This window comes from Polyergus mexicanus, unplaced genomic scaffold, assembly GCF_030449975.1.
Source record: "Polyergus mexicanus isolate NDT 795.1 unplaced genomic scaffold, iyPolMexi1.0 SCAF_5, whole genome shotgun sequence".
In the NCBI taxonomy this organism is placed as follows: Eukaryota; Metazoa; Arthropoda; class Insecta; order Hymenoptera; family Formicidae; genus Polyergus; species Polyergus mexicanus.
This window is the reverse complement of record NW_027223325.1, coordinates 1596787-1622187: the sequence shown is the minus strand read 5'-3', so window position 1 is coordinate 1622187 and position 25401 is coordinate 1596787. Positions and strand designations below refer to the sequence as shown.

The 25401-nt window shown below is 38.0% G+C and overlaps 1 protein-coding gene and 1 long non-coding RNA gene across 3 annotated transcripts in view; one reads left to right on the top strand and one right to left on the bottom strand.

Annotated features, from left to right (window-relative positions):
* LOC138933533 (uncharacterized) overlaps nt 1-17105 on the top strand; it is a 314831-nt gene extending 297726 nt beyond the window's left edge. For both annotated transcript variants that reach the window (XR_011446979.1, XR_011446980.1), the window contains one exon: nt 17033-17105. This is a non-coding gene — a long non-coding RNA (uncharacterized lncRNA). The remainder of the gene's footprint in view (nt 1-17032) is intronic.
* Nucleotides 3608-25401, bottom strand: part of LOC138933532 (protein odd-skipped-related 2) — a 329776-nt gene continuing 307982 nt past the window's right edge. Inside the window, exon 4 of the transcript XR_011446978.1 lies at nt 3608-4744. The gene's annotated coding sequence lies outside the window, so the exon portion shown is untranslated. The remainder of the gene's footprint in view (nt 4745-25401) is intronic.

The window sequence follows — 25401 nt, the reverse complement described above, 5'->3', positions numbered from 1 at the left end:
CATCTCCTCTTAGGTGTGAATCACAAATGCCAGAACGACGCAGTTAAAGTCGTCGCGTGGGTGGACTCCATAATTGGGCTATAAAACAACGGAGAATCGTGTGCACGATAATTAAAATATTTTTTTTGTGGTTTGGTCCCGTTCGATATCTTTGAACTCGTAGCCGGGACGTATCGGACGTGTCTCGAGCAAAACGACGTTGGTGATCTTCAGGTTAAGCATTTACAAAACAATTGCTTTCCTCGAATATATACGTACATTAGTATTATTTGATTTACATTTGTATTGATATGGTATTATTCAATTGTTAATGCTTTATTAAATGTCTATTTCAATTTTAGATCTTAAAACATTGCTCATGACATTTATTAAAATAACTTTCGAACAGAGTTTATCTTAATATTTCTTTTTATTAAAGTAATATTTGAACTCAAAGAAAAGGGAAATCCCTCTCTTTCTTTGTCTATAAATTTTTTCTGATGAATATTTTTCGTATTTGCTATATTATTTGAATATTTTTCACATCAGTATCAAGGAAAAAATAAAAATAAATATGTCCCTAACACGTAATGTAGCTTTATATTATTCCACATGACGAAAAACACAAATCGCATTCTTATTCAATATATAAGATTGGAAAGAAGCTCTTATACATCTAATAGCGATTAATAAATGAACCGTCGAAGCGAATTAATCGCATCGTGACGAAGATGCAGCATGGCGTGATGTTTCGATCGGTTACATACACACTGGTACACATATGTATGTACAATACATACGTCGACGAGTCACGCTCGATTTCCACGGGTCGCGGCGACGTCATAGCCGGCAGGCGAATTTGTAAGCGTGCATCATACGACTCTTCTCAGTTCTCGTCATCTCTCTTTCTCTTTGCTTTCTTTGCTACGGCAGAGGTGTAGCGAGCGAAAGGTAATGGGTCCGGTAATATTGATGCTGTGTGTGGGGCCCGTGTTGCACTACTAGTAATTGATTGGTCATACCCCCCCGTGCCACATTACTCCTTCAAACTTCTCCCGGCACTTTGGCCTCTTTTGTACCTTTCTTTTCTGAAGTCTTTTCGAAGACGTCTACTTGTGCTCCGATTTCGTTACCACGGAAATATTTTCGATATATGTATTCTCGTAATGATATGAGAGAAAGAAAGAGAAAATAGTAAGTAAACGCTGATGCTACATTTTTTAACGGGTCAAACGACGACAAATTGTTCTTTGTTTTTGTAGCACTTTTAATTGTGTCCTTCAATTTTAATCTTCTTTGCATCTACTATCTGTATACTTTCAAGTACATAGTTTTACCTCTCTCTTTTTTCTCATTCTAATAATTTTTTATTAATTTATATGAAATGACACATGTTTATTAAAGTGTCGTATCGACATAGTTAAAAATTTTTCTATCGCGACGAGAAGAACGATGTTACACGTATATTGTTTACATGAAACAGTATTGCTCCATAACAAGCTCTTTTACCGTGTCTCTAAGAAAAGCTATCGTTTAAACTCGAAAAGTCGATTATGCGAGAACTCGTGAATAATTATTAAGTCACAACGTAATCGCAACAATTAATTATCATACGCGCGCAAATGTTACTCGAGGATTTCTTCGCTGCATCCGAAAATGGTCAGGAAATGAGCGGAGGGAGCGCATCCCCCCGTATGCGCTCGCACGGGGCGCATTACCGATTGTACGCGATAATTATAGAATAAATAAATTCACGTCGTGGCGGAATGCGTATAATATATCTACGTCTGCCAAATGGTACCGAGATACAGTCGTATATCACCGGGGGAGTTATAGTCCCCGCCCGGTAACTCATTGCCGGGCGTACGTCGTCTCTCGCTATCCGTTTGGCTCGTATCCACCTCGTTGCTCTATGGCGCGAATCGTGCGTCACGCGAGATCGATGCCATTGAAAAATCGTGCGTGTTTATCTGGGAATTGTTAGAGATTGCGCAGCGAGAACGTGCAAGACGAACAGGTCCTTTTGCGAGAATCATTTCGGAGCGTTTCTCGCGGTAAGTCAACCAACAGTCGGAGAGTATTGCCACAATGGGAAGTATATTATTTCACGCGATCAATTTAATTATATTTTATTATTGTGGCATCTCTCTTATATATTAAGAAATGAGTTTAATACTTTTAAAAATTTATCATTTTTATTTTATAATATATGGTTTTTTAAAGCTACTTTGAAATAGTAATGAAAAAAAAAAAAAAAAATTTTTTATCGAGTTTTATATAAGCGGTATACGTAAATAACTATAATGTAATATTATTTATGTTACGCCCGCCGTATATGAGAGCTTTTCATAAAATTGAGACATCATTTTGAGAAATGTACTATATCAGAAAAAAAAGGGAGAGAGAGAGAGAGAGAGAGAGAGAGAGAGAGAGAGAGAGAGAGAGAGAGAGAGAATAGAGAACAAGAGAGAAATAGAATGAAATAACAAGAAATTATAAAAACTGGAAAAGAGAAGAGAGGAATGAGACCGTAGGCTTCAAAGTATATAGATAATACAATAGATGCAATTGTGTCGGAGCTATACCGCTCACAGGCATCACAGTAATATAGAAATTCAATCGTTCTGGCAATTATGCGTTGCGGCTGTTATTATGGCCCCTCTCCGACCATTCGTCCATTCCTCGGCTCCGTACGCTGCGTATATAATATTTTATTGGCTTTGTTTACGACTTGCAAGTGCGCCTTAATAACGAGTTAAGTCTCTCTCGAGTAGTTCCTCTGATTTCATATACGCTTTATGTTTGTAGTCGATCTGTTTCTAGATACAAAAGATCATTTTCTAATCTATTGATTTCTTTATATAATAATAATATTATACAATATTTGCCGAAAATGCTATAATATAATAAGCGCTTTGCGATATTAGTTATTATAGGTAATACTCTAGCATATTTCGCGAAACATTCGATTTGAGTGTCACCGAGAAATGTGAGAACCGCTGTGAGTAACAGTAGTGTAGCGTCAATAATAAGTGCAGCGAAGCCATAATGTAACATATAGTTACACACGAGCCCGCGCAGTCGGTGAAGATCAAAGGTTTCATGGACCGTGGATTGTGTTGCCGGTCGCGCGGTGAAGGGTTAAGTCAGGCCATTGATAGCTCAATAAGATAGCCGACCATTCATCCGGGACACACCCTTGGGCGAGTTCCAGAGGGTGGTTACGGGGTGGTGAAATGGAGATACCTACGCGGAATTCTTCCTGGCTCATTGTAAGGCGTCGATACCATGTAATCATGGTAGAGTCCCCGTCCGTTGCGGGCCCAACCGCGTCCATGGGAAAAACACACACGTGATTATATACGTGCAGGCTCGTGCGTAGATGCGTTCACGCGAAATGATCGTACGTTCGACAACGGGTTTCTCGAAACAAATAATTATAAATGTGCACTATCTATCGAATCGATAAAATAAAAATTTCTTTCGTATCGTAAATATATCTAAAGTCACAAGTTACCATATTTAAATCTTTATGTATAATTATATAATTTACAGCGAGGCAGGAACTTGACGCCATGAAAAAAAAAAAAAAAAAAAAAAAAAAAATTTAGATATGGTGTTAATTTAATCTGAAAATCTCAATCTTCTGGAAAATATTCATAAATCTTTGCGCGAAAAACGAGCATATCGTGCCCAGACTTTTGGAGCCAATGCCGGCTCGGAGACACATTACGGTTGGTCGATATATATTTCACCGTCGGGATAGGATGTCCAGGCCGAAGCGGAGCGGAGTCTCGTTTGCGATACGCCACCCGCAAAATAATTTTTGTATCAAAAGGAATAGGGAATGAAATAACGCTTGCGATCTTATCTCCTCTACGTCAGGTATTTTGTCCGTGCCCTCTCCCGCATCAAAGGTTACGACCAAACCCCAACGATCCCCGCGACTGATGATCAAACATAAATACGTCCGTGTACGCGCGCGTGCACATACAAGCCGTGCGAGCGCGTGTGCGCGTCCGGTAGCATCGAAGATCCATGCTTCGTGCGTGGGGTACGTCCATCTCGACGTGGACGTTCACAATAGCTTCTGTTTAGAGTACTTACGCTGAAGGGGAGAGCCGCTGGGTAACCCAAGTCAGCCATCTTACGTCGAATAAATCATCGCCGGGACGTTGGAGATATCATTGAACCGGTTGACGGAGAGAGTGGCCTAATGCAACGGGTGGCGAGAGAATATTCGCATTTGATAGTAAAACTTGCGCAGAGATCGCATTCGTCATATATTATTTGCGATAAAAGAGATTATTATTTTTTTTTTTTTTCTTTGTAGAATCTCGTGCAAATTTCAAGAATGTCAATGTTAGAACGAAAATTGGCACGTGCGATTATAAATCGCAAAAAAGATGATATAGTAAAAGTCAAACCGTATGAATTCTTCTGGAATTATTAATAATCGTGATAATATTCGATAAATTACTTGAAAGATACACGGGATATATTTTTTGAAGAACGGCGATATATGGATAGTATCGCGTATCGATCAAACTCCGAGGGCCACATTGTCTTACGCGTCGGATAAAAGGGCGCCTGGGGTCCGCGTGCTTCGTAGGCCTTGAGGCTCCGGAGAGTGCCCGGGAGCTCAGGACCACCCGGACAGAACCTATATGCCCGGCGGGGATCTTATTGACTCGATACCAGCCTGTTGAATTGTATCCACGTCCTCGAATCAAGTGTCTTACCCGACACCTCGTCGAACTGAGACCTGCGGAAAAATCGGAGAACGAATGTGATTTAATATTTTCGTGTATTAATTATTTCTAATATTTTATACCTACGATAAAAATATTACAAAAAAGTCTTTTTCTATGTGAAAATTTGTGAATATAAATGCACTATTCGCTTGTGTTGCAAAAATTTTATCCGATAAAGATGTCTAAATTAATTAATTAAATCTTTGATAAAAATTCTACGGTAAAATTCCTTTTTCTAATAAAATTGTATGAGAAAAATTACAACGTTATTTATGTAATATTTGCTATTAAAATGTCGAATTATTAAGTAAATATTGTATATGTAAAAGATTAGTATATTTCATGAATATTATTTATAATAGTTTATTTTTACGATTCTTTTATGGATATTGATTTATTAATATAAGAGACATCCGCGTATGATTGTGTGCTTCTGATTATGAGTATTTTGATTCGGGAAAGTTTGAGCCGGAAGTCTGGAGAGGTTTTTACGATGCCTTACCAACGATAATAACTTCTTACGATGAATATAGGGATGACCGACCGGTTGGCCATCTCCGCCGGTCAAAAGTTCTTCGTCGACAGACAAGGGTGCGGTGGGAGGGAGAGAGGGATAAAGAGGCCCGGAGGGACCTCTCATGAGGACTGAGTACACAGTAGCAGACTTCTCATATAATGCGATATAATCACCTGGCATGACTACACACTATCTGATCCACATGCACACGAGGACGGTGCGCGCGAGCGCGAGCGCGAGCGCGAGGCGCGCACGTGTACGTGTGTGTATGAACAGAAATCGCTGGTAGAATCCAACATTTGAATCCCAGGTGATCATTACTCACTGCTCCTGATATTACTTCAATTCAATCAGTGTCTCGCCGGCGCGATGGCTACCACATAAAGGGAGAGAAAGACAAGAGAGAAAGAGACGCACTTAAATCAACGCGCGCCGATATTTATATTCAAACATAAGCACGTACATCTACGATCAACGTCGCGATATTAAACGCGCGAGTGATGAATAGATTTGGCCGTTGGCGGAATGCAGTTCTTCGCGCATTGACATTATTGATCGATTTTCTCAAGCTCGTGACTCGGCTTGAGTCGTCATGCCGCGTTAAGAGCGGTTCGCAAAATCCTGTGTGATGAAATACTTCGTATTTACACATATGATCCGTCAAGGCTGCATCATCCGACGCTTCGCCCGTCCGTTTTCCGAAGATGCATAAGCGCCGTGACGGCCAAATGCCAGCGAGACGCTAGTAGATAGAAGCAGCGGTTGCATCCCGCAGGCATCGCCAAGGACGGCGGATTCATGCACCGCCGCCGTTTCTCGTAAGACGAGATGAAGAAGAAAAGGAGAAGTAGGCGGAATACACCGTACGTGGGTATCCGAGTTGAAGGGGACTATCGTAGTAGATAATTCAGCGCGTATCTCGGTAGCCGTTCGCGTCCCTGCGGCGGCACGTTGCGTCGGTCATCACAAAGACAAACCTCTGATGCCGGAGCGTTCCGCATCGCACACAGTCATCCTACATGTCGTGTAGGAGCACGCAAGACGGCTACCGCGCCAGCTACCGTTAGAAGGAGAAAGAGAGAAACAAATCGAGCGGTGTAGAATGACAAGAAAGAATAAGTGGAAGAAAGAGAGAGAGAGAGAGAGAGAGAGAGAGAGAAAGAGAGAAGAGACGAGGTAGCAAAGTCGAACAACAAGAATCGAGATTGCTGACGGCCCGCGAGAGGTTGGCGCCATCGCGTGATTACCAATTTGGAATTACCCACTCGCTATGCCAAGAGATGATGCGAAGGACGAGAACGGATTATCGAGAAAAGGACGCGATCGTCTCCTGGATCCCTTTATATCCTTTCGTGGCAAAACAACGTGCATTATTATAGCTATTAATCGTATGACGATACCGTCGAACTTGCGATTGTTAATAAATGCGAATTCCATTCTCAGACAAAAAAGATAAAAAGATTCGATTTAAGCTGATTAAAATTCAAGCTGATTTAAACCTATAAAAAAATTCAACAATGACAAATCGTAAAACGGCGAGACCGCTGATCTACGCGATGGAAGGTTGTTAAATTTTTGTCGCCGTGTCTCGATAAAATCGGCATATATCAGAAGAAGGAAACTAGGTAGTCGTAGTTGGTAAAGGTGAAATAGAGTCCGCGGATTACGAGGTCACGAGAAGAGATCCTTCCGCGTGCATTCGCGGTAAGTCGCCGTCTCGCGATGCTGCAACGGTTCGTTTCGCGTCCCAGACATATTGCACCGTGCTCCTGAGCAACGTTAATCGATGTTCCTTCTGTCAGTGACGAATGGGCGTAATCGGTAGAACCGAAACGGACCGTGCGAATTCCCCGTCGAGCACAAAACCGACCTTCCTCTCGCTCTTTCTCTTTCTTTCTCTTTCTGCCGTGCCGATCCCTTTTGCCTCTTTGTCTCTTGCGTCTCGGCCCATCACCCAGAAACAGAAAGTAATCATGCTTATGGACCATAACGTTTGATCAATTAGAAGGCTCTGGGACTGTTAGATATTGTGTGAGACTGTTAGATTTTGTTCGTCTCTGTATGTTTAATAATAGGCGCATAGAATATTGTTTGTTGTACTAGAGATTTGTTTTTGATAATGGAAATAATTATAAGAATATTTATTTTATGTTTTCACGCGCACATTAATGTCTTGCATTCAACATTTTTAGATATCCGAGATATCTTATCCACTCTGCGCGACCGGACAATAATAAATTCTGCGGTAAGGACTACGGCTAATGTATTATAAGCGGTCAAAGAATCAAAATTACAAGGTTTGCCTGATGATGTTCCCCCAGACATCACCAGAAATAATCACGACTCCACTCGGCGATGCTGATTTTTATTCGCTGTGATTGGTAAAGTAAACACGCTGAAAACTCGCCTGGACAAGTTCTTCTACGATATATTCCCGGTTTTGAAATTGCATTATGCGAAAATATTGTGGCGCAATATTGTACTGCAATATAGTTTTATTGATATTTGGAAAAAATAATATATAAACATCTAACAAGGTTCATATGTCCATATACAATTTTCAAATGTTAATTATATGCGTATAGCTTTTAATCTTTTTATAAATTTTTTCTCAACTCTTGACACTTAAATTACTACATTTGTTTAAGTCGTTTTCCATAATAAATTATTACATGAAAAAATTCGCGCAACATAAATTCAATCGTTATGTTTGTAAAAGAAGAAATAATCCAATACAAATGAAATCGGACAGCTGCTTGATTTTGACCGGCCTCTATATTTGCTTTTAATAATCTCTTCAAGATCAAGCATGTAAATTATCGAGGCGTACACGAAACTGGTGTATTCGAAACTGCGTGGGTAGAGATCAAATTATCATCTCGCTTCGGGATCTTTACGTACACCGCGCCGGCGTCGCGATTTGCGTCTTCGTTGCTCTCTTTCCCCGCTTCTCCTTTAATTTCTTTTTCCCTTCGAATCGAGCACGGCAAGCGAACGACAACGGCAGATTGTTCCTGTCATTCCGACCAGGCGACATTTCCCGACGATCATCCCGGATACCGTGAATGGGCGATGCAATTTCCCCAGACGTCTTCCGAAGCTATGGCGCTGGAAAAACTCCGTGAAATCTCCGGGCAATGCGCGCCCGGCTTGGCGGATAATTGAATTTTAATTTTGTAATTTCTGTCGTGCTGTAGACTGATGTCAATCCTCGAGATATCGGAACTGTCTCGGCCATGCTTGTTACAGCTTTTCAACGTTTAATCTTATTTGTCATATTGCCCATAGAGATTAAAGGCATCGCTTGAATTCATTTGCTAACTACGTCAATATCTTTTCTACACAATTTTATTTTCGAAGCACGTTTAATGCGTATTCGATTTTTATTTATTTATTTTTTTTGTTTATTATATGCGTATGCTTTTATTGCAGACAATGAATATAATTTTTATCAAATAGAAATAAAAGTGGCTTTGGCAAATTGAGGCAAGAGCTAATGTCTGTTCTCTTTTAGAGATAATTTAGTGACCTCCCGTGATCGTTGTGTTTGTATTTCGTTACGTTTAATCGCGTCCGGGGAAAAAAAAAAACGGGCAGAGAACAATGCGAATTATAGTATTTGTTCGCCTACCGCTCGGAGAAGTCCCCGGGGTGCGCAGCTTCTCGGAGTAGATACGACCTTGAATTTATCTGCGCAAATCTGTATAACGGCATGAATAATTATTGAATGCGCGTAACATAAATATGATACGTTACACGGGAACTGGTTATGTACATAAGTGTCGGTGATGCTAAGAGTCGGTTTTAAGGTGCATCCACATTGAATACGTATATATAATTGCTTTTGAGACAAATACATTTGCTTTATTATGTATCACAAAAAATAATTTCAATATTGTTTATGTAATCGTTTAAATCAACGTTTTAGATTTTGTTATAAATTACGTATATGTAAGAAAAATATATATATGCTGTCTATTAACTTTTATCTGTTAATAATATAGATTACTCGAATTAATTCTTGATATTGTCATCCGACATATGAGATACGCATACAAAGTCTAGAAGAATTTATAGTCAAAAGAATTTATAGTCGTGGGCGAATGATAGATCAGAGAAGCATCGATGGCGGTGAGGAGGAACAAAATTCGACGGTTCGTATATCGGTGATTCGTGGATTTTAATCAACCATCGATCTGACGGTGGGTTCCGACGGAATTAGCCTTAGCCGTGAGATGGTGCCGAGGCACCACGGGGGTTCGACACGTACAACAACCGCCGTGGGACGCGCGAGATGCGCGTGTTGAGGACGCGCGAGAGGTGCACATTTCTACCTGCTCGGCAGCGATTCCTCGGCTCCGCAGCTCATCGAACCCCTTTACTCTCCCTTCCTCCTCTTGCCAACCCCTGTTGTCCGGCGCGCTTCAGAATTCCCTTTCGAATTCGCCGATTTTATGGGCCACCTTCGATGTTTAATGAAGGAACTTTACGAGGCGGGATTTTGTTTTAAAGAGTATACCGGTCTCGTCGATAATTTTCACATAACGATGCGGCATCATCGTATCTGTGATTCCAGGGAAGTCGCAGTTAAGATGCTTGGCCGTGATCGTTTCTGATTATGTCAGCTGCAGAAACGATACTGCGACATGAATGAGGGTAGAGATTTGAGGGTAGAGATAAAAGATCAGGACATCATAATAGATCAACTGATAAAAGAATTTTTTTATATCACGAACGAAAAAAACATCGTAAAAGAGAGAAATTTGATCGATCATAAAGATGAGAAACGCGCGCGGAATGATACTTGAGAAAAATCTATTTATTTATATAGAGAATTTTATCAGCAATATTCTACACGTTCCATTATCTCTGCTCAATCACTAATTACCCCGATTCTACGAAATTGAGGCTTTTCCGGAGTTTACCGAGCAGTAATAGCCTTTCTATTAATAATTCCACGGCGATTTAATTAAAATTCAATTAATCAACCGTGGGCGGCTGCCGCCTTCGGTCCGCCACCGCCACTCCCGCGGACATAAGTTGCAAAATGAAATTTTAATCTGTTGCGTATTAGTTATGGATTTATGTTTGTTACGACGCGTTTGTTATTCAGCCGTTCGAATATGCACGGATACCTGAGGCCGTCTCTATATCGAAGCAAGCAGGAGGAGAACGAGGTAAGAGCAAGAGGCGCGGGATGAGAATCAGGATGAGGATGAGGGAAAGAGAGGAAAAGAGAGATGCCGGGATACATCCCACCCGCTGATGCGCCACCCGTAGTATCGAGCGGACAAACAAATTGTCTTGTTTTAAAGGTAGCGAGAACAAAACGACGCGGAGAGCTCGCTCGCGTACCCGCCACGGTTGCTGGTTTCTCCATCGCGTCCATAGTGGCTGCTGATATTTAATACACAATTCTTTGCTGCATATTCATCGTATCGGCGTGGAAACCACGGGGGCGCGGCGAGTCGTGTTCTTGGTAGGTAAACTTACACGGTGTCCGCGGCCGTAAATATATCCCCGCATCGATATTTTTGCGCCGAACCGAGAAACCGATAGAACGAAAAAAGGCAAACAATCGACAAAGATCAAGCGAATATTTAAGTTCTTTGCATACATATTATACAAATATTTTTCGAACAGTGTCTCTCGCGATCAAAAATTATTGCTTCTTTATAATAAGAGCATAAGAATTTAATAATAAGGCTCTTCACCGATTAATTTGTTCAATAATTTTAAAAAATTATTTCCGAAAGAGAATATTTCTATAAATTCGTGCCATTTATCGCAAACGAGTCAAACGGGAATAGCTTCTATTTAGCAGCTGTCCATAGGTAAGCGCCCTCTTAACAATGCGCACGATAACGGTAGATGAAGTCGACCACCTTCTCCCTTACCGTCCCTTACGAATCACGGTATTCGGCTGGGAGGAGGTTTTCCGGCGGTAGTGATAACACGGCTCGATCCATCACTGCCTGAGACGGTGGTCGAAGATGGTCGGTGGGATAGTCGAAGGGTAGTTTAAGACGGTTTAAGGCGGACGAATGTATAGTGTATGCGTGAAACTCGACACGACCCTCTGCTCAGATTACTGCTTAGAATGTATAGGTCATCATATAGAATGTTTGTAAATTACCGTATGAATTTTACACAACAACGATATTTTATGTAAAAAAAAAAAAAAACAATAATTAAACAAAATATTTGAGATAAAATTTTAATTTTATAAATGATTTATTCATAGTTTCTTAATTTTTGCGATACACGTACACTACTGTTCTGTAATCTAACTCCAATTAAATTTCTATAAAAATAAAATATATCTTACATTAAAAAATTTATCTTATCTAGAAGCGATTTGTTCGCGTAAACAAATCAAGAAATAGTTTTTTTCCTTGCATGAAAATTATCGTTGGATAACATCGCTGCATTTATGCGATAATTTATAGAAATATTCTGTACGCGTGCAAGTAACGAACACCCGATACTATTATAAGTAATGTGATGAAATATATCGCGATAATCGATATTACGAGCGCGACCTCGATCCGAAATCAAAAACCTATTCAGCAGATCGTATTTGATAAAATTTACCGCGCAATATAACGCCTCTTGAAAATGTACAGAGGTGCTTTCAGAAATATAAAGATTAGAATTAAAAATGCCATTGCTGCATAAAATGAGAAGGCTGTTTTGCATTTATTCACGATTGAGAAATGCTCGAAAGAATGTTCTCTTATCGTAGAATAAGTGAAGTTGTTGTTGATGTCAAAAGCAATGTTTATAATTGCAAGTTTTATTGAATTTATTATCTTAGAAATATTTTAATTACTTTTTTATATATGTATTTTATATATATAATATTCATACAGATATATTGATATATATGCTGTGTTTAAAAGTGAAGTAGATTTAGTGCACAAAGATTAATTCACATCTACGATTTTCACGCTGGATACCTCATGGGGTGCGCATAATGAGGGTGACTAAGAAAAATCGGCCGAGAGCCGGACGTATATCTCGACAAGGCTTCTTAACATCGTGCAAGCGAAGCGGCATGCAAACCAGACCATTCCTATTCGCGAAATTATTTTTTACGAGCGCGTGGTTCGACACAGAAAGAGAAAAAGGAAAGCGCCGTCGCCGATCTTCCGCGATCGCGCGTTATCGTACGACAGTGCGTGCACGACAAATCTGTGCAATAACCTCGCACCTCGACGTCGCGTAAAATGTGCAAATGTAGGCAACCGACACGAATCGGTACGCAAACCGGTTGAGTTACAACCACCGCCTGGTTATAAAGTCCGAGGAGAGACGCGTTGCGACGTGGGGTTAAAGTTGAGTAGCGACGTTCGCTGGTAAGCGAGAAGGGTGAACGCGGGGGGGGGGGGACGGGGAGGAGGACCGCTAAGAAAGGGGCAACCCCCGGGGTAATATCTCCGAGCCACGCAACTTTTAATATCGAAGGGTGTTTTCTCACCTTCGGCATAACATTAGGTAGCGGATTTTAAATTTAAAGGTCACGGGTTTCGAGCACAACTACAGTCGATATGCTAATGGAATTATATAGTCAGCTGCGCGCGTAGTCGAGTTGATAACTTAGGCTGCGATACGCGGGATGCCTTTAGCCTCGATTGTTATGCGTAAATTTAAATTAACGATCCGTAACTTTGAAGGGCGAAATAAATTGATATATAAATAAATAGCGAATTGAAACAACATATTTTATAGTTCAAGTTTGTTTTACTGTCAAAAAGCAATAATAAAAATCTAAAAAGAATTATGCACTGATTATAAGATAATCCAAGCCGCAAACAAAACATATTTTAACGTTATTTAATATTATTTAAAAGCATGTATGCTTTGTCGGAATTAATTGCAATGTCGATAGATAAAATCTAGTTTACCCTCGATCACCCCAAAAAGACACTTACCACAAATATAAAACAAATCATCAAAGATATAATTATGATGTATAGAGTTAAAACTTGTAAACGGTTTTTTCATATGATTATGATATAGTTCAGGATAAATGGCGTTAATGTTCGGTCTCGCAATTAAGAACGAATCACGAGTCCGCGATAAGAGTTCATATTGAGACAGTGTGGTGACCTATAAGAAAAATCGACATCCTCGGTGAAAAGCGACGGTGCTACCAGCCGACCTTCTCCCCCGCTCTTTTCCACTCTCCTTCTCTCTCCTTTATGACTGTCTCTTGTCCCGCCGTTGCATGCCGCGCGCAGCTAATCTCGAATAAAGTTTATGCACTGCAACTGTATACGACATCTACGACTATTAATAGCAACGGCTATGAGTGTACGTACGTCGCGGATCGGCTGTTCAAACAAACGAACCGTGTAAACCCACCCTCGAATGTTAGTCTTGCACAAGTACGTGAAAATAAACCACGCACTAGTCGTAACGCGATTTGGATTGTCTATTAACGTCGGACGGGAAACATGTAATTCGTCGCCGAGTGTTTTCGGAGTAACTCGAGCAAACTATTAGGGGAAGTGATTATGCCGAAGGTGCCGGTGAAAAGATCACTTTGCAGAGAACGGTAGTAATTGAAAGTTGATGAATTCGGACGAGTCAATCATGATAACATTTGAAATATTAAAATTGTAGTTAAACACATTTCTTTCATGATCATACGATTAGTTAAATATAATAGTATTTAAATATAATTTAGTAATCATTGCGTAATCTATCCATGATCTGAAATAATTTATCAAATTTTTTACACGTATCGTGAAATATTATATATCCTTATTTAAATTTCTTACTTAAATGTACCTCATTATTTTTCATTTTCGATTCGAACATGATCCATCACACTCGAAATTCATTTTTAATACGTCAAATAAAAAAAAATTTCCTCGAAAGCAATGCACAGTTCTACTACCGCTAAATTTGTCACCATGCTCACGCATGGGATTTACATCCCTTCGGATCGGCTTATATTTAGCATCCAACGATTGATTTACATGGAATGACTACGTGTATTTATGGTGCTTATTTGTATGCAGAAGACGATAATTAAAAATCCGATGCCCGGGTCACGGCCTCCGGGGATACAGCGGCCGAAAAAAATGCATAAAGAAGAAAAGATCGAAGGAGAGAAAAAGAAAAAAAAAAGGAAAACTACTGCGATGGAAGGGAGGAACAAGTCCTGGGCCAATTAGGCGCGATCGAAGGGCACCGGTAATTACAAACCCCCCCGTTGACTACGTATTCGTTTCCGCGTGCCATTTTAAATCAGATATCGTACGAATAATGACATCGTATATGTATCCTTGTATATTTCTCATCGCGAAGGAAGGACGAACGGAATAAGACAACGAAATCACGATATTTTTTAATTAGTATAAAGAATCCTGAGAGTCAGAAGGAATATTTCGAAAACTATTATAGCGATAAGTCTTTTAAGAATAAGTGATAATAAAATCCAGAATAAGAAATATATTAAATATAAATTGTATATATTATCGCGCAATAAATTCATAAAAAAAAAAAACATGAATTGACTTGATATACGTATGTAGATTCGGAATAAGTGAGCGTACTCCCGAGGAAAACGCTTTCCATGAGATGACTATACGTGCGTGTCAATTAGTTAAAGGTACGTACATGTGTACCAGCGCGGAGTCTGCCATTCCTAAAATTCATCAACTATTTAATTCTAATTTCCTTCTCTCTGGGAACTTACATTTTCCTCTCCTCCCCTGTGTCTTGTTCTGGTTGCCGGGGAGGAGAGATGTGAATCATAAGGTAGTTCCCTGCTACTCCTTTCCTCCTTCCGTGTTATTCTCTATTCGGAATAGAGTATACGATATGCATTCTCCTCGTCAATCTTTGCGACTTAAAAATATACTCGACTTATTTTACTCGCGCTAGAAATTTTTTGAGACATATCCGTATAGATAAATTAACTCTTTTTCAATAATAATTAATAATTAAATGTAACGCTCATTTTACTATAATGGTTGTTTTGTGTCATATTTAATAATATAATTCAAGATATTTCTATAATTTGTATTTATCTCCCTCATGTCAAAAAATTTATATATTAAATAAAAAATACATTTTTTTTTGCTCGAACCAAATAAAATTCGAATCATCAAATTCTCTACAAAATTGCAAATACACATGCCCTATGATTATTTTTCGATATATAATCCTCGAATGTACTATTGCACTCTTGGCATACGCGTATAAGACTGCACTTCGTCTATAATAAAGTAGCGGTGTGCCCGCGATATACCGTATACATGTATAACATCGGGCAATCCGTCGTAGCATGGAAACCGGGCTGTAAGTAATTAGGAGCCGGGTGTGGATTGAGCTAAGGCAAATATCATGGACCCGCTCGCGTATTCGCGAATACATGCACGAATGCGTTTCGGCGGACGTGGTATGGACTAGCTCGCTCTGTATATTTACATGTGTACACATAAGTAGGTACATGTATATATAAGTGCCCGAAATGCATAATTGCATACATATATTCGGGTTGACTCGATCGTCGACCAGGGCATATTATACAACTGATTTCGTTCGTATGGCAAATTTTCTGTTGACAAATATGTGGTGGCTTTTTTTAACGCTGTATAATATACAATTACACGCGCTTAAGTTAATTCGTGTAGATTTTTATTTGTAAAAAATAGTTACATATTTAATACACGAAATCTTCTTCGGTCTTCACCGAAAGAAATTTCTTACTCCTCGCGAAACACAAGCATAACCGAGCGAACATCCGCGCGCGCGCGATTGATGAATACGCATTTCGCATACGCGCACGTGTTCATTTATTAAATATTAGCTCACTTCAGTTTCCTTTTTCTCCCCTATCATTCGACTCCGTCTACAGTCGACAACGGTCGTGCTCGCATTATCGATATTAAAGGAAGATACCCGTCTGGAGCGTACCTGACCGTGTCGCGCCGAGAGGATTAATTAACTCGAACGTACGACATTCAGGAGTGGAAACGTGGCGTTTGTTCCCTCTCCCTCCCTTTCTATTCCGATAGTTACTAGCGCTGACTTCCGTTCTACCGGGGTAGCGGGTATCCCGTGAAATTTTGTCGCGATTTTCACAATGGTAAACGAAGCGCCGCCGCGCCGGTTCGATATCGAGGAGCCAGCCCGTCCGCGCGAGGATCGCTCGCTCGCGTGAAAGAGGTCGGCGAATAAACCGGAGGAGATAGAGGCAGATTTATTGTTCCCCGGGACAAAGTCTCTTAAGAGCATCCTAAAATATTGCAATACTCGTTTCCTGCGAATAGTCCGGGAGCCCAAATACCCATAAGGGATACCGTTTTACAGCGCCGTGGTATTTCTACATTTTCTCGATAAGGTCGACGCACCGAACGAGTCCGATAAACATCTCTGTTTGTTTAAGTGTTGTCATCTCGAATGTTGAGATCAACGATATATTTCATTTTGTTGCGTAAATATCAAAAATTATTTATTTTAGGCAAAAATTATTTATTATATAATATTAATAATTTTCGTCTAATAATTTAAAAACTTAAAGAATTTTTGAGATGGCCATTCTACAAATATTTGCTCGAAGGCCAACATTATTCGATAAATAATATATATATATATATACGAATATTTAATTATATTTGAGTACTCTCTCTCTCATGATGCAATGCAAAGTCGCTACGCCGACAGATAAAAATAATAAAAGAGAGCAAATTGAAATGTCGCGAGAGAGAAAATTAAATGGATACAAGGCCGGAGAGATCCGTGCGTAAACCGCGTTGTTTTCCAGGGAATGGAAGATGGACCAATCGAGATAATGAGATAGCGATGCACTGCCGATTTTCCGAGGGTTTGGGAGTGTGACTAGTTACCGAGCGAGCGAAGATAAAGAATGATACGGATAGAGGGAAACGGAATAATGTACGGAAAAGAGAGGATATCAGCGGCGAAAACCAGCTGAGAGAGAACGCGATAGGCAAAAGCAGAAGGGCGACTCAAAGAGGACCCTGGGCGGAGGACGCGGGCGAGAGAGAATACCAGAGGCATTATCCTTTAATCAAATACATTACACAGAATTTATCGCGGCCCGTGAATTAATTAAATGCCGAAGGATAAATTCTCGCCGCTCTCTAAAGCTGAGTGCCTACATGAAATTTAACATTCAATAAAATAAATCGCCCGTTCCTCTCCCTTTCTCACGAATCGCTCGCCCGCTTCTCATCCCTGCTGAAACTTCGACCACCCTTCCGCGACGTGCCCTACGTACGTTTCTCTCGGCGACCCCCCCGGTTATTTTATATCGTTCGGTAAATCATTATATATATATATATATATATATATATATATATTGGCGAGAAACACGGAAATTTATCAGACTACATATAGCCATCAATTATAATTTAAAATACAAATTAAAATTTCACTAGTATACACACATATACGCTAACAGAACAGATCTATAGAATTGTTTTTTTACAAAATTTTTCAAAGAATATTTCATTGTTTTATATGGAAAATTGTAAAGAGTGCTGCAATACTTGCGTTTTTTTCAGCACAAACTGTAGAGGCAGTTGTTAGAAATTTTCAAGCTTATACACACATATATATATATATATATATATACACACATCTCAATTTTAATCTTATATATAAACACTTATATGCATAAGCGAAAGCTTTGGATACATTCAAAATAAAAGTGATTTTATTATACTATATGCTTGGTGTATATTTTTTACTTCTAGACTATCTTTTAACACACACACACATATGTATTTAAATATTTAAAATGTATCATATGTGCAATATTGAAATCCTTGTATGTTCTCAGATAATCGCTTACGACTTAACTAATCATTAATTCAATTTGTTTGATTTAAGCAATATAAACGTAAAGTTGCCGATATCTTTTGTAATTTGTGCGCGAGTCGTGCCAAGCGTGAATGATATGATAATTTTTTAGTACTGGTATTAAATATTTCATGAACGTGGAAGCGAGAGGAGGAGGTCAACGAATATTAATTATCATACGATATTTGGCCTTCGTCTTTTGCGTAAAGCGCGCAATTGTTTACAATCGATGGCTTGATTGTTACTTGCTTGGCGAGACACGTGCAAGAATGTACGAGTTATTTTTCGTAAAACGTTTTTGAAACGCGATTATAAGAAATATGCTATCATTCTTTACGATTACAATTAGCGATTAACACGCGTAATTAATTTCATGGTTTCATGATTCGCAACTATGTCAAAGTGATTTATCAAATTTTTCGTGCAATTTAGCGATTCGTGTGATATCGCATGATATCTGAGTAAAGTTATCGATATCATTTTTGCATTTTTCAATTATTAAAGAAATATTGCAATACAGGATATATCGACTTTGAGAGTTGGGCGGCTAAATTAATAAATATCGTATTTATCATATATTCTAATATCTCTTTCAATCGCGTAACAAAAATTTAATATTTGTGTATCGATAGTTTATTAAAATGCGTTTTTTTAAAGATTTATTCAATTAAAATTTATCATATAAGCAATTAGCGTACTAAAATAAAAGAACACATATATTACTCATTAGCAATAAAGATAGCATTATCGTGATCAATAACGTAAAATTAATATATTTTTGTATAATGTATTCTTATCTCAAATAGATGAATCACTTATTTTGATAAATAACCGTCACTCTTGTGAGCTCTCAATCGTAAAAATTAATTAATTGTAATAATTATAGATAGTAATCGCATTTAAAGAAAAAGAGTGTATATCGAGAGTGTACATCTCACGAACATATTTCGAAAGATAATATATGATAATATACGAAGCGACTCATACCTTTCTGTCTGAGCGAATAACATGATTATCTACTAGTATTAAATATTTCATAAAAGTGGAGGGGATACAAAAGTGGGATACAAGAGTGGGGATACAAAAATATACAACGTTCAGCCTTCGTCTTCTGCGCATACCGCGCTATTATTTACATTTCACGCAATGGCCTTGTTGTCATTCGTTCGAGCCGCTCCGTACGTCGCTGTCTTCGAAACACAATTCCAAGAGATACGCGATTATTCTCTACGATTCCGATTGATCAATTTTTAACTTGCGTAATTATTTAATGTCATGTTTAACCATTCGGAACTGTATCAAAGTGATTTATCAGATATTTCGCGCGACTTATCAATTTGTATTTGAGTAAAGCCGCTGATTATTTTTCGGTCATTAATAAAATGTCGCGGTATAGGATGAATCGAGCACAACATCGAATTTCAAATTGAGCAGCGTTGCAATGCGTTTAATTATTAAATATGATCTGATTATGTTTATCTAATCATGTATTGTGATATTTGTTATATATTGCGTAGCAAACATTCAGCGTTTATATCATACCTTGGTGACGTCTATTTTATGTAATTTATTTAATTGAAATCTATTGCGCAAATAATCGGTGTTCTAAAACGAGAGTGTATAAAGCTGCTTACAAAATTAATATATTGTTTTTACTACAAATAAATAAGTCGCTTACTTCGATAAATAGTCATTACTTTGGTATGTTTGCAAGTCGTTAATCGTGGAATTAATTAATCATGCAAGGGTAATAGCGTGGTTAATCGTAATAATTATAGTTTATTTAATCATGCGATTTTTTTTGAGCGCCAAACGGATAGTTCTCGCGTTATTTTCCATCGAAATGATAACGAAGCATGCGTTGCGTGTAAATACCCATGTCGGGAATGCCGTACAAAGTGCGATCATGATATTTTGCTAATTATTACGCGCGATCGTAATTAATGTTTTTTCGCGAGTGTCTTATGAGTGCCACGAGTGCAACAAAAAAGTGATCGTTAAGGGAGGAAAAGGAGGCCCAGGAAGGCATCGGGTAACAGCGGAGCAACCGTGGAGTGAGTAAAAAGTTATAACTTATTTAATTTTAATATTTGGCAACATTTTATGAAATTAATCGCTCATTTATTTTTGTTAATGATCCTTTTTATGTTATGATGTAACATGCATATAAAATATTTTACATTTTATCGTAAAATATTTAAAATACATAAAATATTAATATTTTTATATATAAATATATTTTCCGACGTTGTTTTGTATTCAAGATTTGAATTGTTTTATTATTTATATAAAAATTTTTAATTCTCTTATTTATCATATCTAATAATATTTAATAGTAGTTGAGATTTAAAAAAGATTCTTTTCGTAAAAAATTTGTATATATCAGTTTTCTTAAATATTTGTTTAAAATTATGTAAAAATTGAAAATAATTTAAAGATTGAATATGACAACAAATTGTATTTTAATATTCAATAACTACTTTTTATAATATTAATTATTTTGAATACTGTGTTTTACAATTTGTGTATATTTGTATTTTACGAAGCAACATTGTACACAGTACAACTTCGCTGTTGGACGGCTATATAATATAATAATATTTTATATTACTACATTTAAAATTGTATAATTTATTTAAAATACATAATGTGTTAGAAATTAATTTGACTTATTACACAATATCACGAAAGATATGAAATTACATCATGCAACTATATACTAGAAAAGGTGTTAAATCTGTTGAATTACGTGTGTAGAAATGGTAAGATATATAAATCAACATGAGAAAATATACAAACGCAGACAAATAATCTTATGACGCATACACGTAGCGTTGCAGTATTCTTGCGGAAGCGCCGTGGCACTTGCATTGTCAGTTGAACGACTTTTGCGCGTGACCGGCCAGTTCCGCCGGTCAAGTTTACAATCGCATGTCAGAAAAAAGCGAGGAGCTTAGTTAAGTAGAGAATACGGCGGCACGAACGAGCCGCGATCAGCGCTAACACTATTTTTTTTCCGGCTTCTTCTTTAAAGTCATAACTTTCGTGACTTCGAGCATTCTATATATAGAAAACGAAAGGATGTCGGGATATTTATCGCGCTGAATAATACAATACTTTCTGTAAATTTATTGTATGTAATAATTTTATCAATGCAAAAATAAATACTGTAGTTTGTAAAAATATCGGTAGAAAATCATCGGGGATTTAAGTATTATAATGTCATTATTTTTCGAAATTCTTAAATTTTTTACAAGTCTTCTTTTTATAACTTTTATTATTTGATGTGATGATAATTGATTTTCATGAATAATATATGTATTATATAATTGCATTTTTATTTTCTAATAAAATACATTTACATATCGTTAGAAGATAAAGAAATGAGAATAAATATTTTTCATAATAATGAACAATTCTTTTGTATATGTAATCCAAATTCTAGATTTTATTATTATTCAAACTATTATAGTAATAATTTTATTATCACAATTAGAAATCCGATCGATTTCAATACATAGATTCGCTCAATTTTATGAGCATCCGGTGTTCTAAGATCAAATTATTAGCATGGCTCGCATACTTACATGGGTCGACGAAACAATCAGCTTTGTGTAGCACTATGCGAAAGGTGAAATAGAGGGTGGGTCGACGTAGCGGCGATTGCTCTTAGTAAAGAAGGAGGGTGGGGGAAAGGGGGGAAAGGTGGAAAGAGGGAACGCCAGTGGGCGACGTTACTCGTCCGGGGGTTGCCATTGCGAAGGCACGAAAACACCGACTCCTACATCCATCATTGTTCCTCGGCTGAAGACTGATAGGGCGCCATTATCTTCGAACTCATTACGATCCCCTATTGATAAAGGTACGATTACGCCGCGGGGTTAATCCGGGCTGGCCCCGACCTCCAATTCGGAAATTGGAATTTCTGGCTCTGCCAGGAAGACGTGTCAGGTCGCTCGAGAGATCCTCGTGCCGAGCTCCGACGCTCGGAGTGTCGGGCTATATCGGCTACCACCTTCGCCATCGCGCGATTCCGATGTTTTTCTTAGATACTGCCTCTTTTTTATGTTGCTCTGTAAATCACAGCCCTTGGAACGCGATTCATGTTGTAATTACGTAGTTGCCGATTAGAAAATGCAGGTTGGAAATACGAGTGCTTAAAATGGTTCTGTAAATAGCCTATCCACTACATACTGTGATCTCAAATTCTGTACGTGATTTTCGAGCTATTTTCGTTTACGTTCTGTGTTTTTCAATGCTCCAATTTAAAAGTCAAATGTTTCATCCAAAACTAACGTTGACTATACATGTTCGGTTGAAGGCAAAGAAAGCTATTATTATTCCATAATAATGTAATTTGGATCTTTTCGTTTTTTTTTACTGGTAAGTTTTCTTTCATTTCTTTTTTTTTTTTTAATTATTATCTTTCTCTCTTTATAAAAATAAAAAACATATATATATATAATTTTTATTTTTATAAATTTATCTCAAGAAAAAAGCAGTTCTTGAAATCTGTAAATATCCAATAATTGCAAAAGATGTAACCACAAATCACGTCATATCATTATTCGAAATTTAAAATAGTTTATGTTAATTTTTTTAAATAATAGTTTTCTTTATAAATAAATTTACAATTATACTTTGTTAAACAAAAACGATTAAGCAATGCGTAAAAAGATCTTTTTGTCTTTAAGTTAATTTTGCGATCGAATCTCGATTACTTTCGTGACGACTTTCGATTTCTTCCACGGTTTCTTCTCTTTCTTTTCTTTATTTCGTGTAGAAAGCTTGCTCTTTCATTCGTTCGCTTCTTCTTTTCGGTCGGAATCGAGTTTCGCCCTGCGATGCGCATTTGGCGGTGCCTCTATTAAGTTTATGACATGACTTCGAGTAGATTCCGATGTTTGAGAGATAACAACTACGGACTTTATGACGTCGTTGTCGGGTGAAGGAATAACGGGTGAGAGAAATGAATAAAAATTAATGATAATCTCCCCAGCATTCCTTTAAATTTATGCCCACTTTTCTACAAATAAAAGTGATCTCGGCTTATGATCTCTTAATTTACACCATTCGTTCCCATATCGTCGGTGACAAATAAATCTATATACGATTGAGTCATATATCGAGTCATTATTATCTATTATTTTCGTGCGTTTCTACCAAGGCATAAACTCAATTACAATAATTTCCGCAGATAAACTCCTACTTCTTTTTTTTTTCTTTTTAAATATCGGGGTGCAATCGGTTTCTACGAAATGTAGAAAGTTTCTGCTCTCGTTCACTCAGCAAACGCGAGGTATCCACGTGAACCGAATTGAAGATTCGGAACGAACGATTGCACGACAGGAAATTACGGTGCCGCGATCGGACGTCTAAACGCACGCAACCCTTCGAGAATTTAAGGGGCGATCCTTGCGGAGTGTGGTCTCGACAGTTTCGGACGCGAGTCGATTAGATTCCCTCTTCTTTGCGGTTTGTCTGCGCCAGTGATTCGCGAATGTCACCCGCGTTAACCCATCGACGGATACCAATTCGATTAAAACTAAAGAGTTAAACACCCACAGTGTTTCAAAAGATTTATTAGTAGATTTATATTCTTTAACATACAATATGCTGATTTCAAAATTTATATTTAAATCTAACAAGTTATATAAATGATAACAACACGCGTGCACATAAGTGATTTCATATTTACATATTATATACTCGCGTGCAACTTTTTTTTAATCCGCGTTATTATCTAGAATACCAATGATCCAATTGCAAAATCAGATTTTAATATAATATTCTTTTGCAAATGTTGTACTCTAAATGCGATTAAATTCGGCCAAAATGCAGCAACCATTTGTCAATGGATCACCATGTGATCCTGAGGAAGACTCGACCTTCCTAAGGCAGGTGGCGTCTACACGCGTTGCACCCTTTTCGCAAAAAGTCGAAAAAGGATCCGTGAAATACACACACGCAGAACGCTCGCGGGCGCACGTAACGTCCCCGTAGCGTCGGGTCCGTTCGTAATCCCCGACTTAGGCCGCGATAAAATCTCAATTTATAAGTGTCCCACGGCCGCAATATCGAAGACCGAAGGCTAGATAGGCCATTCTTACCGGGAGTGTACGGTATCAGGGACGCTGGTATTACTCGTGAGCACGCGACTACTTAGCATGCAAATGCATGAAAGCAATAAACTACTCAATACACTGCGGGGAATTTACCCCGATCGATTTAGCAAGCTCCTAAGCCCGTCGTCCTCTGGTCTGTGCTGCGTATGTATATTCCCGATTTAAACGTGCGCGATCGCATTATTCCACGCGATAGCGTAAATCGTCGTCTTTAACGTTACAAACTTGCCGTCAGTGCAACGGTGAGTTCGAAAACGTTATGGGACGATAAACGCTTCTGATTGAGTCGAGACCCTTCGATTCTCCACGAGGAAAATTACCGTAAACTACTGTGTCTTATGCGGCAATTACGGTAGAAATTATAATACATTCGCGGTGTACGATAGAATAATCAGATATAAAAGAATTGATAATTTTTGAAATTATAAATTTTTTTTATGAATAAAGTAGTATTTAAAATTATATTAGCTAATTTTCTCACATATACAATTTCATTTTACATTACAAAACTCCGTGTCAATTAATATAAATATCCTATTTTGACATTTATGATTTTTGACGTCACATATGTATTTGGTAAAGCTCATAACTAGCCAAATTTAATGTCCGAAAACTTTTTCATCGGCTGAGCTATTATTAATTGGAAATACATTAAAGGTAACGATCGATGAATAGATTGTGATCTGATCACTGTTAATGTAGATGTAACAATTTAATGAGAGGCGTCCGCTCGCCGACCAATTATTTGACGAGTCACTGCCGAGATACGTGACTAGCATTTCCCGTAAAACCTGTCGTAGCTCGTAGGACTCTGTCGTCTCGCTGCTCGAACGAATGTAAATTAAACCATTACGATCTGGAGTGATGGCGCCAACATAATAATACAATCATACAATATTGGTTGCAACTTAAAAGGAAAAATCTGTATTTGACCGTGTATTTTGTTATAGCAAATATTAAAACAATATTTAATAGAATTCCTGGAAAATAATTTAGAAAAGTTAATGTATCCGTTTTCAATGTTAATAATACATACATGTAAAAATGTATAATATAATCATTATCCCCAAGAAAATCACAAATTGATGATACGGAATAAAGACGTTGAGAAAATTAAAAAAAAAAAAAAAAAAAAGGATTCTATTATTATATTTTTTACAAGAGAAACTCATTAAGGTGCCAA